This window comes from Camponotus vicinus, unplaced genomic scaffold (assembly GCF_025532165.1).
Source record: "Camponotus vicinus isolate PSW18456_S1 unplaced genomic scaffold, iyCamVici1.0 SCAF_5, whole genome shotgun sequence".
Classification (NCBI taxonomy): Eukaryota; Metazoa; Arthropoda; class Insecta; order Hymenoptera; family Formicidae; genus Camponotus; species Camponotus vicinus.
The window spans coordinates 13,265,292-13,278,815 of NW_028141977.1; the positions used below are offsets into that span (position 1 = coordinate 13,265,292).

At 29.3% G+C, this 13,524-nt stretch overlaps 1 protein-coding gene across 1 annotated transcript in view; it reads left to right on the forward strand.

The window, feature by feature from the left end:
* Nucleotides 1-4,672: 4,672 nt before the first annotated feature.
* LOC145971965 (ras-related protein Rap1) overlaps nucleotides 4,673-13,524 on the forward strand; it is a 32,043-nt gene continuing 23,191 nt past the window's right edge. Inside the window, exon 1 of the mRNA XM_083100103.1 lies at nucleotides 4,673-4,938. The gene's annotated coding sequence lies outside the window, so the exon portion shown is untranslated. The remainder of the gene's footprint in view (nucleotides 4,939-13,524) is intronic.

Sequence of the window (13,524 nt, forward strand, 5' to 3'; positions counted from 1 at the left end):
TCATTATTATATCATGTAAATTACAACTATTGAATTATAAATTAATTGAATTATAAATTACTAAATCACTATTTTTATTTAGTAAGCACAGCCATGAATTTTCCTCCATAGAAGAAAATACAGATCGTTGTCTTATTACACGAGTAATTTAGAATAACTCGGTTTTAAAGCAGTAAATCCAATTCAAAGATATCGCCGTTGCTTACGAAGTAGCGAATTTCTAAATCTACGGTCTCTACGTAAATCTGTGTGACCTCTCAGTGTGACAAATATTTACTACAGCAATAACTGGCTACTTAAAATAAATAGTCTGAATAAATTTTACACAATAATAATATCAATATGTTATGAAATCTCCGATGTTTATTTATAATCGTCTATATTTATTGATATTTATTTATCTGAGACTTCTCTCTTTATTTGTCCAATAATAATACAATAGAGATTCACGTTTATTGAAATTTCTTATTTGCAAAATGTATCTGCAATCTCGTCCAATATATGCATATAAAAATTTTACTAGCATAAAATCGCCAAATATTACTCAAACCAGAGATAAGCATATAGGAAGAAAGGAAGAGAGAGAACAAAAAAATAACTAAGACAGGTTCCCGAGAGAAATAGCAGAATAAATACATCGAGATGAAGAAGTTCATGCTTTCCGGAGATTTATGGCAAAATTATCCTCTTTAATCTAATAGAAGAAAGGTACCAGAATCTCGTGCGCAAAAACTTTTATACAGAAATTTCAAGTATCAACATCGCTCCGTCTAAACTTATCGAGGCATTGATTTTACATCACTCAAGCTGCGAAAGCTCTTGTCAGTTTTTGCCGTTGCGCCATCATCAGGAACAACAGCGCGACAATTTAGTTTCTCCTTCAACGCTTGCACCGTCCTGTAAAATCACTAAGTGTTTTTCGATTACCTGTTCCGGTTTCCGTGCTTCCGTTTAAAATTGCTATACCTCGGTTCTGTCGTTTATATAGAGGTGAAAGTTTAACGATGGCTTTCAGGCTCTCTTGCGTCGCGTAATAACGTCGAAGCATCATAAAGAGTATCGAGGCAAGTATTTACGGGTGCAAAACTGGCTGAACAATGAATGCGATCGTAAAGAAGATATTCGCTAAATGATTAGTAAGATAACATTAGATAGTGGAACACTCAAGGATTTTCGTAGGAAAGAAACAACTTTGTTTTTCAATATACTCGCATGCTTTTTATATATTTAACTTGACAAATAACATAACATAGGAGGATGTATAACAGCACTCTAATGTAATGTAAAGATGTGCAACCCGCTTGACTTGTTTTATGAAAGAATTCCGAAAAAGGATTCGTTTTATAGCTGTATGTTCGCCCACGTTGCTTTGTTTCACGTTCAATTTGTTGCGTATAAAGTTGTGCTTGCGCACAAAGACATCGTAGATAAAATGTACTTGTCACAAAAATACACATCGCACAAAACGTATAACTCGCATGAAGGAAAATTAAATTTTCACATATCAATTATTTAGCAAGCGAACGATCAAGAAAGTGAAATACAACGCGAATTTGCGGTTTTACGAGAGGGCTACGTGGGTGAATTGATAACCTTACCATTGACAAATACCACGGGGCAAATATATCTCTTGAAACCTTATTTTGTTAGTCAATAAAAAAGATTGAAAATCCTATCAAGTTAGGAAAAATCAAAATATTTCGATAAAGCCATATATACTATGTGTAATATTCGTAATGAAAATTGTACTATTTTTATATTCTAGAATTTTTTATACAATTCTAAATAAAGGAGTTTTTTTATTTGTCGAATAGTTCAATATTTATGATATAAATGGATGATATAAAAGTATTAAAAAATTATATATTATTATGAAATAATATCGCTGAGAGAATATATTTTCATTTATACTTATCTTCTTTTCTCGGAAATTACTTGCAAAATCATGAATATAAAATGGACATCTCACGTGTAACATGATTTGATGTTTATAAATGCAACTTTACACGTGGCTACGTGAATCAATCTACTTGACAGTATCAACATTTACTACACGTCCTGCACATCGCAATCCTTAATTGGATAACGCTCGTGTGCGTCAGTTAGATTCACTTTAATTAATAAAGACTAAATATCGTTATTCGAGAAATCAATTCTATATCGATCCCCTTCATCGGTTCAACATCGGTTAATGCACTCTCGACCTTTGATGTCGTTATACTTTAAACTTAAACTAACGAAACAGAATTAGAACCCTAGAATATCGTACGCCGAAAGAAAAAAACAACCTTCCGCATGATACTCTCTTACTTAGCATCTATAATTTGTTCTTAAAGTAGAAATTCGGAACGTGACATATCCTTGAGAAAGGATAGTAGGCGGTAGATACTTCGAGAAAACTAAGTTAAATACTGTCGGAGCAAATTGTTCCCTCTTGAAAGATAATACTATATACTTTTACAACAAAATACACTCGCTATCCAGAAATAAGTTAAATTATTTCGGGCAGATAAATGCGCGCGTTATTCATTCTCGTCTCTTTCTCTATTCCTCTCCTTCTTTCGTATTTACATTGTCTTAAAATGTTCGATCATTGCAAAGGAACTTGACCTTTTGTTGCCATTACGAAAATTTATTGCTAGATTGCGTGTTTATAGCACATTGATGAATATCATTGCCGTTTAAAATATCATATTATAACGCGGAATTTTGCTTAAATTAGAGTTTATTACAAGAATAACAAAGAGAAAAACAAAGGATCTTTAAACCCTCATTATTAGCATGTCAATCACTTCCGAGATTAATTGTTTATATAAACGTTTCCCGTATATTTCGATTAAAATTTTTCTTACATTATTTTCACATAACGAACTAAATATGTTAGATTTTCTTTCTATTTTGATGTATAAAAGAATGCGATATTATAATTGAAAATACGTATATTTTTTTCGGATAACATCTTATAAATAATTTGTCGATTTTTTTTGTCTTTAAGAAAAATTGCGAATTGTGAATAAGTTACTCATACAATGGATGAATAAAACATGTGACTATTATTTCCGAAGAAATGGTTCTTGTATAAAAATCATGGAAAAACAAAAATCGCGAACGTGAGAGATCTTCCTTCTGTTGTTGAGAGAACCGTTTTCACTTATCTTAAGTAGTAGTAATATCTATATAGTCAGACGCATGACAGTGCATCAATGTATTTTTTCTTGTATCTGATCATACAATGTAGGACAAACAGAATCGTGCTCATACTATATTGTGCTATAATAATTATATTAAATATATGTAGTAACACACAAATATAATTTATTTACAATAATATCGTGAAAAAACGATGAATATCTTATTTCTATTAGATAAAATACATCATTTATTAAATTTAAACTTCATATAATGCATAATTACAGATATCGATAAATTTCATTGAAAAAAGTACGTATTATGATAATATTTTTGTAAAATAATCAGAATATTATATAAAAACCATTAATTTATCTGTGAGAAACGTTCTCTCTTCGAGTCCGTAAAATTGATACATATATCGTAACATCTAATATAGTAGAGAAACTTTGATCTTATCAAAGTTTAGATTGCAAACATCGACCTCGTCCTAGATGCATCAGTAGCAATAGTTTTCGAAAAGTTGGATCTTCCTCGATGGAGGATTGATCATAACAACTCACGAATGTCTTAAGCATTGAACATTTGATTTTACCATGAGATATTCAAAACATGCTAATTTAAAGAATCAAACTAACTTTTAAACGGTTTATATTATTATGTATTATTAACAAATTTATATTTATATTATTATATATTAGAAAAGATATACAAATATTAATTCTGTGCACTTTATCTTCTTTATAATAAAGAAATATCTATATTATATAAATGTATAGAAAAATATACTATATTAATTTGATACCCTGCGAGGCAAACCGTTGATCAAATAATGATTAAATAAGAAAGAGAAAAAGAGAGAAAGAATAAAAAGAATCTCTGTCTAAAATATAAGTTAAAATTATCTTAATTCTATCTTATGTATTAACTCTTAATTTGTTAAAATTATCTATTATGATTAGGAAATCTTCACCAAATACACAATATAATATCTTCTTTTATTAATTAATATATTAAAGTATAGATCGTTGTAAAGAGATTTTCATTTAAATTTTATTATTAATTATATGTAATAAAAAACAGCTGGAAAATGCTAACTATTGGAAAAATATAAAATCATCATTTTTTAAATTATATATTATATGTACGTATGTACATGATTATATTTCGTTATAATTTTGGATTATTGTAACACGTATACAGTTATCGAGAAAGTTAAATTATGTGCTTAAAGTGGAAGTATCTTCGCAAGTGAAATTTCATCGAAGATATTGGTTGAAGCATTCACTTGCTCATATCAGGTGCTTCGTCGCGTGCTTCATCAGGTGCTTCCGCAGTTGATGAGAGCAAGAAAGGCCGCTCTGCGCGACGAAGACAACTCTGACATGGCTACACTTCGGTAGACTTTAGATAGAGCGTAGTGATGGTAATGCGCAGGTGGAAGAAGGTCGGAAGGTTACGAGAGCGCAGACGCCGACCGAAAGCATCGAGGATACCACCCGGCACGGTACCGAAGTACCGGACAGAGCTAGCTCGCCCGCATTGCCGTATTCGTCTACACGCCAGCGTGTCAGATCGTCCATTCAGCAAGCCATTAGGGAAACGCATATTCGGTGGTCGGAGTGTCCGGCTTCGTGTGTCGCGAAAGTTTTGCGATTTTGACGGTCGTCCGACTGACCGGTGATATCAACGCATCATCTTCGTCTCGTCGTCTCGTTTTGGAGAACCGTTTTCCCGCGCTTGCCACGAAGTCGATTTGCACCTATTAAATACCACGCCGCTTTCACTCTCGACGTGCCTCGTTTGCATGTAAGTAGAACAAGAGACGTTTCAAAGACGTTTGCGTTTTAGCGATCATACACCTGTAGGATTGCATGAGGAATTTTCAAAATACAGCATTGGCCAATTAGATAAATAATGCGTGTCCTCGAAATTAGTTAGGAATTTCGAAATGCGCACGAGCGTGGTCATAAATATGAATGAGCTTTTCACAAATTAGACGGGAGAATTGTAATAAAGTGCGGTAAAGTCCTCACGCTTTGTTTAAGTATTAATTGTGAAGAGATACAAGATACAGATATACGCGGAAGAATAAATTTTTTATTTTAATAGAATTTTATTTTAATTTTATTTTAATAATATATTTAGGAGCACACAATTTATATTATTCATATTATTATATTATTATAATCATTAACATTATCTTTATTAATATCATATATCGACTCCTTGATCTGTTTTATTAATAATTCGTCGCAAAATATCAAATAAATTATTTAATCATATTTGGTCCAACATTGCTAATTCTATCACCAATTTTAAATAGATATATATTTAATTACATACAATTTTGATATAATTATATTGTTTTTTTTAATATTTTACAATTATTTGAAACTGCAATATTTAATAAAAACAGAAAGAATTAGATATAAGTATATTATTTTTCCAGACTTTAAAATATATTATATAAATTATAAAGAATTAAATATTTTTTTCCTATGAAGAATGTAAAAACGATAATCGCCACCCACTAATATTTTTAATAAAATCCAATAATTTTTAATTTTTAATAAAATCTAATAAAATTTAGGTTTATAATAAATTTTGTATGTAAAGATTGTGCTAAATATAATTTGTTGTATTTTTTATTTACTAATCACGTAATCATTATTTATCAGAATTATTCATATTTGAAATGCTAAAAGTAATATTTGAGAAGAAGAGATACTTGCATACTAATTTTCATGAATCATATAATATAACACATAATATAATTATATCACATTCAAGTTGATTAATAATTCTAGTGCTGCCGATTCATTTTCGCTATATTGTTCACCGTATTATTATCTCTCATTTACTCACACAGATATTATAGATCGTGTTACCCCCTGTGTTGAACAGAGTTTGCTACTCCACGCAAACTACCTAAATTATATCACACACATGAACATATATATACATCATACATAGTCCATAAGAAACAATAATCTTTGTTATTTTCACAAGTACGAATTATATGAAATTTATGAAAATTTATATTATTAGCGTAATATTTTGAAAGTTTAATTAAATTCAATTATATATTATAAAATGATCATGTGTGTTTATGTGTATATGTGTATATGGGTTTGGAATCTATTTTTTAGTGCACTATAAAAATTTGATGTAGAGTTTAACACGTTTCATTAGAACCATTTATATAATTAGATCTTACACATACACACACACATATACACACAAGAGAATGTAAAACATCAAAAGTTTTTATTATATATATATATATATATATATTCTGGATTTATTCTGGAGTATATTCTGGAGGCTTGCCACGGCCCTATTTAGGATCCATCTGTCACTGTTGGCATAGTGGGGATATTGTTATTCACTAGAGGTATCTTGGGGGATGTGGTCACTCTACGGCGTTGTGCTCGTGGGTGCTGTTTCTTACAGAAGGCCAGTCGGAAGCCAGCATGCAATGCACGTAAATATTTCCACCGGCACTTATTTGGTCAGCGAGCGACTTTTCAGGAATCCTCCGTGGCAATCGACATTGCATCCATCGAGTGAGATACTAACATCGCTCTGGAGTCGCATATCTATGTTAAAAAACAGCATTAGGTGTGAGATCTGGATAGCTCAGTGGTCTAGAGCAGCTGCCCGGAAAACGAAAGACTCGGGTTCGATTCCTGATCCAGCCACTTGCACCTCACATATTTGTTTAGTCCACGAATATTGTTTTCTAGCAATTATTCGGGCGGAAAGGTGTGCGAATGTTCTCTTATAGGATATGCGTTGACACCGTTGCCACGGATGGATTCTGTCGCTCGTTGACCTAATGGGCGTATAGACACATCTGACCTCCTTTCATATATATATTTATTATTAAACGTCTTAATTTGTTAAAATAACTGATTATATGCATTCGATGCGTATATCTAATTATTCATACGTAGATATTATGGTATTATTACTATTGGAACTCCACCGCAAAAATTTAAAGTGATATTTAATACTGGTTCCAATAATAACAATGCCATAATATTCTACGTATAAATAATTAGATATACGTCGATTGCATATAATCAGTTATTTTAACAAATTAAGATGTTTAATAATAAGTAAATAAAGCGAGAAACATTATCTCACGTGTTATGTAAAAAAATGATCAGTTGCTTCATAAAAATGCTTTGTTTTATAAAAATAGCGTTTGCAGAAATGTAATTTCTTATATAAGTTTTTCTTAATATACTTAGCTTTTTATTTTAAAAATAAAGTATCATCGATATAAAATAATTCTCAATACCAGATGTTATATTCGCGCTAGCAGCAGAAAATAGCATTTGTATGTATTTTTGGCGAGCTGAATGAAACTCGACTGAAAGAGACGTGATATTTCCATTTATTATTTTATTTTTTTTTCTTTACACATTTCCTTCGTGTCGTAATGCCGAGCATAGCGTGTTTCTCGAGTTATTCAGTCTCTTGTTGCTTTTTTACGATGGAATCGATCGGCATGCAACGCGCAGAGTCGTTGGACCGAAATTTCTAATTAAGTTTCACATGGAGACATTTTACGCGTTTTATATTCTCTCTCGGAAGATATTCTCAATGCAGCATTTCGCCTCGGATCCTATCTGCGAAATCCTTCCGAGTCAGGTGTCGGGAATGGCGTAGTAGATTGCATCATTTACCGAAGTGCTTTCGAACCGCAACTTTAGCATACGAAGCGCACTGCGAACTTCAACCGCATGTGTGTCTCTTTAACACTAATCGATCGTGAAATGAGTGGCAAAGCTACGTTAAAAATTGCTCATTAACATACTGATTGCCATGCTGATCACTGATGACTGATATCTGTCTTTTCAAGCCTTAATGATCATCGATGATCATCAAAGGTTGCCGGCGCTATTAAATTAAAAAATGATTACAATAAGATTAATGCCATCGAATAAAAAATTTCAAATAACGTAAACTGGAGTAAATCATACTAAAATGTAAAAAGTGATTTATCAAACAATTAATAATTAATAAATAATAATTTTATTTATTAATAATTTTTATTTTTGCTTTAAATAAAAAAATAAGACTATGAATGATAAAAGTTATTAATTATATATTTATAATATACAGGTATCAGTTTGTCCAGTAATAATCTTATTATTTATTCTTTCTCGTGTGCAGATAGAGCGAGTTAAATTGAACAGGAAAGTCTTTTCGTTTTGCAATTTTTTAAATAATTAATAAGAAATTAATTTTAAACAATCGCCTAATTCGCGCGATTATAAACGTGCCACAAAAAGAGACAATCCAATGTTACACGGTTGCTAGACACGTGACGATGCGTTAGGATTAATAATGAAGCATTTAATTACACATTGTGCTCTGTAACAGTAAGCTGTCTCATCTCTGTTTCATCACGTGCTTATATGCTTACGCAGACTGACGCTTGGCTGACTTTTTTAAATTAATTTCTCATCAATTATTGCAAGAATTACAAAACAGTAGAGGACTCTTTTGCTCGATTTAATTTGTTTTATCTGCATACAAAAAATGATACGGTGATACTGATGATATATAATTTATTATTTTATTATTTTTAATTAGTGACCAAATTTATTTATTTAAGAGAAATTAATAAGTTACATGTTTCAGAGCTTATAAGGTAATTTAGGATTTTATAAGAACAAATGAATATATATTGTAGGATCTCGAGTGCGAGCACATGTGAGATAAACAATATTAATAAGAATATGGTCTTATTTGATAATACTGTTGAATATTTTATCATTATATTTATCATTATACTTATGATAATGGAAATTTTATTGTGATTTCTTTTTACAGATAACGTTGCATTTTAATATAAGGCTATGAGGATAACATACAAAATTCGCGTGGTAGTTAACGTATTAATAAAATACCGTAAAAATCAATTTCTCGGAAATCCAATTATTTAAGAAAAAGAAAATTATCTGTGAGGAGTAATCCTGATGCCATTTTAGACATTAGTATATAAGCCCTTCTTCGATAATTTAAAATCTCATAGAATTTTGTTGTTCTATATTCAACAATGTTTGAAAGCTCATGTTGAAATTATTCTTACGTTCTAATCCTATTTGATTAATTTAAAGTAATATCTAATTTTAAGCAGAAAGTGCAAAGTTTAAGCAGAAAACATATGTTTTACACGATGGTATGAAAGATGAGTAGAAGCTATTTCGATGAAAAGTTCTCTACGTAATCTCAGATAACTGTATCCGTTCGTGTGAAACTTGAATTGAGTTTTTGACGTAGCTCGTATGATGCTTTAGTGAAAAAGCGATTAAATTCGAAATTTGTGCTAGCAAATAGAATATCAGAAAATTTTTCTTCGAATTTTTTCTCGCGAATATTTCAATAAATAGCAAATAATAGTAATCATTCAGTAATTGAATAATATAATATTATTTATTATGATAAAAATAGAATTGTGCATCATATTGTATTATGTTATAAACTGAAGTGATTTTGAAATATATCAACGAGATATATTTTATAATATAAATTATGAATATTCTAATTATCAGAACATATATAATTTTAAATCAAGTCTCTTTGATGCAAGTCATAATGACTCGTACGGTCTTTGTCATCCTGTAATAATTTAATCATTGCGTTTTACATTTATTGAACATTTAGTAATGTCCATTAGTCACTCCATAATTTACGCAGATGTATTACGTTTCCACGATAAATTTTTGCATAATAAAATTTACAAATTTTGCAAATGACGTTACAGTATCTTAACATCACTATAATTTTGTAACTTTATAAAAGTTATTTCATTCGCAGAGCTTGTTATGTAACATACACTTTTGACATTTGAACCAATGTCTCGTCGCAAAATGTAACTATCTATTTTTTCTTTCTTTTTTCAAGGATAAAATATAACCTTTTCCAGTAAACGGCACTTCGAGCTAGTAATTAGCAATTATTCGCATGAATGATAAGAGAGATCTTGACTTGCCAAGATAGTTTCGATAAATTGCGGCGCCCTTACTTTGTGAAACAATATGGATCTAAATTAGAAAAGAGGAATGAGAAAAGTAAGCGAAGTAAGAAGATATTCTCATATTCACGGCAAATGATCTGACTTTCAAGATTATTAGATAATTAAATTACCTAGATTTGCGCTTCTTCTCTGGCCTCTTATACTTCAATTACTAACAATTTTTGCAATTTGCAATTTTTTCTTTTGAAAAATTAAAGAAAAACATTGTCGTTGATATTCTCACAATTTGGTTTTATATACTTTACTACTAATACTATACTACTACCAAGTAGTATTAATAGTATTAATATATATATATATATATATATATATATATATATATATATATATATGTATATATATATATATATATATATATATATATATATATATATATATATATGTATATATATATATATATATATATATATATATATATATAATAATAGTATCAATATTTTTAAATAAATCCAAAATAAATCGATACTTTTCGCCTTTTATGAAAAATTGATTGAATCAAAATAAAAACAAAACGAATTAAATGAGTATATATATCTAAATGAATTATTTATATATATAAAAATTATATATATAATTAAATGCATTTGTATTTTGACAACATAAAATTTTTTTGTATAACTCATTTTTTACTTATATTTATTAAATTTGAAAATAATTATATTTTCAAAAAGAGAGAAAAAAGTGAAAGAAAGAGAGAGAAAGAAAGGGAGAGAGAGAGAGAGAGAGAGAGAGAGAGATTTTATACATTTTTTATATTACGTATATTTTTTATATATATCTAATTATATTTTTGTTGAAATAAATGAAAAGATACAAATGGTATTAAAAGAGTAATTATTAATTGTAATGTCGAGAATTTTACTATCTACATTTGTGTATCAGGTATATATACAGTCCATACAATCGCTAATTAGATCAATTCTGTCAATGAATTGTAAATAGCTACGCTTCCATTAGATATCTGTTGTGTGACGTATAACACGGTGTCGCCCTATAACGATCATAGTAAATTGCGACATGGCTCGGTCACGCTAGAATAGATCAAGTGATGAGCTTCTGGTAGACATTGTTAGGCGATATCGCAACGCGATAACATTATCAGGTCACTATGTTAATGTAACGCTGCGTTAACATTCTTACATTAGAAAATTGCTGAATATTTGCTGTCTAAAAATATTAAGTTAAAAGATAAATAAAGAATTAATTTAAAGTAACAGAAGATTTTTATTCATATATTTATTTTCAATATTTTAAATATCTTTATATCTGTGACTTATAATATTAATTCTAAAATAATATAAATTATATTATGAGAGAGAAAAAGGAAGAGAGAGAGAGAGAGAGAGAGAGAGAGAGAGAGAGAGAGAAATGTGTGTAAAAATAATAAAGAATGACAGCGGTTTCTTTGTTTTAAAATAGAAAATGTAACAATATTGTAAGTTATATTTTGTTAATGATATAGATAATTTCTGATTTTAAACATTATCAAAAATAGAAATATTGAATCTTTTTCACATACATTACGCGAAGAAGATTGATATCTTCCTCGTAAAATTCAAGGAAGATTGATATCTTCCTTGAAAAAGATATTACAAAAATAAATATCAGATATTGCAGATATTGATATCACTATGATGAAACGATACACTACGTCAAAATATTTTCGCCTATTTTGGAGCACAATGCTCTTGTCAGTTGAAATATTCAGGATTTATGGTAACGATATGCCGACAAGTTAGATTCCAGAAATACTTTCTCGCAAGTCCTCGTCTTTTTCGCATTGCGAAATTTAAGATGAATTTTACAAGGGGGAGAATCATAGCTATAATTTTTATTCTCTTTCAGCGTAGCTTCTGATAAGATTTAAATTGTTATTAGATTTATTTGAGCCGAGTTCGGAACTTATGTTACATATAGAAAATTATGGTACTTCTATAAACATAATTCTCACAATTCTTGAGAATTTTATAATGCCAAGAGAATCTTATATCTTGAAAATTTACTTGAATTTGTGAAGCTTCTAATGTGAAAATTTATATGACACATTCTTTTAATGCTTTATTTTTGAGTAAAATAATGGATAAATTTATTAGTCTTCTGCTTTTATATCATTATTGTCAACAAATAAAAATTATGAATTTTGATCGAGTACGAAATTAATTCTGAATATTGTCCATCAATGTGTGATAAAAAATAAACATTAAAAAGGAATCAAATATCTGTTAAAAAAATTGCACACAAAAAACAGATTAATATGTGGGAGATGTAAATATTTACAAAGAATTAAAGCAATATTCAAATTTTATGTTTTTTCTTGCATTTATTCCTATAAAGTATTCCTGTAAGTATTTCTATATATAAATGTTTTTGTTTAATTATAAATTCTATTATTTATATTATTAATTATATTATTAACTTTTCTTATATCATAAACAGATATAGAAAATATTCTGTCAAGAGTAAAAGTTTGAAGCTTTTATATTTCTGAGAAGACTTTTCTGAGCATTTTTTTCAGTTTATTCTAACTAAATAAATTAACGATTGGAGGAATGTCATTAAATTAACACGCGTCGTCGATAGTGACTTCGACTTGTTCCGAATATACTCTAGTTATCAATTAATTTCCTGAAGTCTCGATTCCGTGGATGCTGATTAAATATATTTCAAGCTTAACTTGTGCTAAGTTTAATCTCATGTCAGACATGTTATGATTAATCCAACATGTGTGTGTGTGTGTGTGTGTGTGTGTAAATCCTAATTAATTCAAACTTTAAATTGTCAATATATGAAGAAAATGGCTTTTAGATACAAATAAATTTATATATATATATATATATATATATATATATATATATATATATATATTAACGGAAAGCATGTTTCGATGTATTCTATTTATTTCCGCATATGTACTACACTGCAATATAATTCTTTTTACTTTTTCAATCCACTTGTATAAATAAGGGGTGAAAAAATTAATCTTTGCATATTCTCACCTTTGGCTAGACATTCGCTTTGCGATCTTTTGTAAATGATGAATATATTTCTCGCAGCGCGCTCATAAAAAAATATTTTTCCGTTACCACAGTATATCTATGTGACTTACTAGCATGTCGAAAAAATTCATAAGCAAAATATCTCTCTGCGAGTGAGAACGTAGCGACAATTTGTCATTCCAGTGACAACTTCGTAGATGAAAAACGATCCTTCTTGTTGTCACGTTTAGTTCATTAGCTTTTATACTTTTGATGAATATTCTGTAACATATAGCACATAGATAGAGAAGATTATTGTATAGAATATCATATATTCTTGACGTTTCCTTCTCTTTATGGATT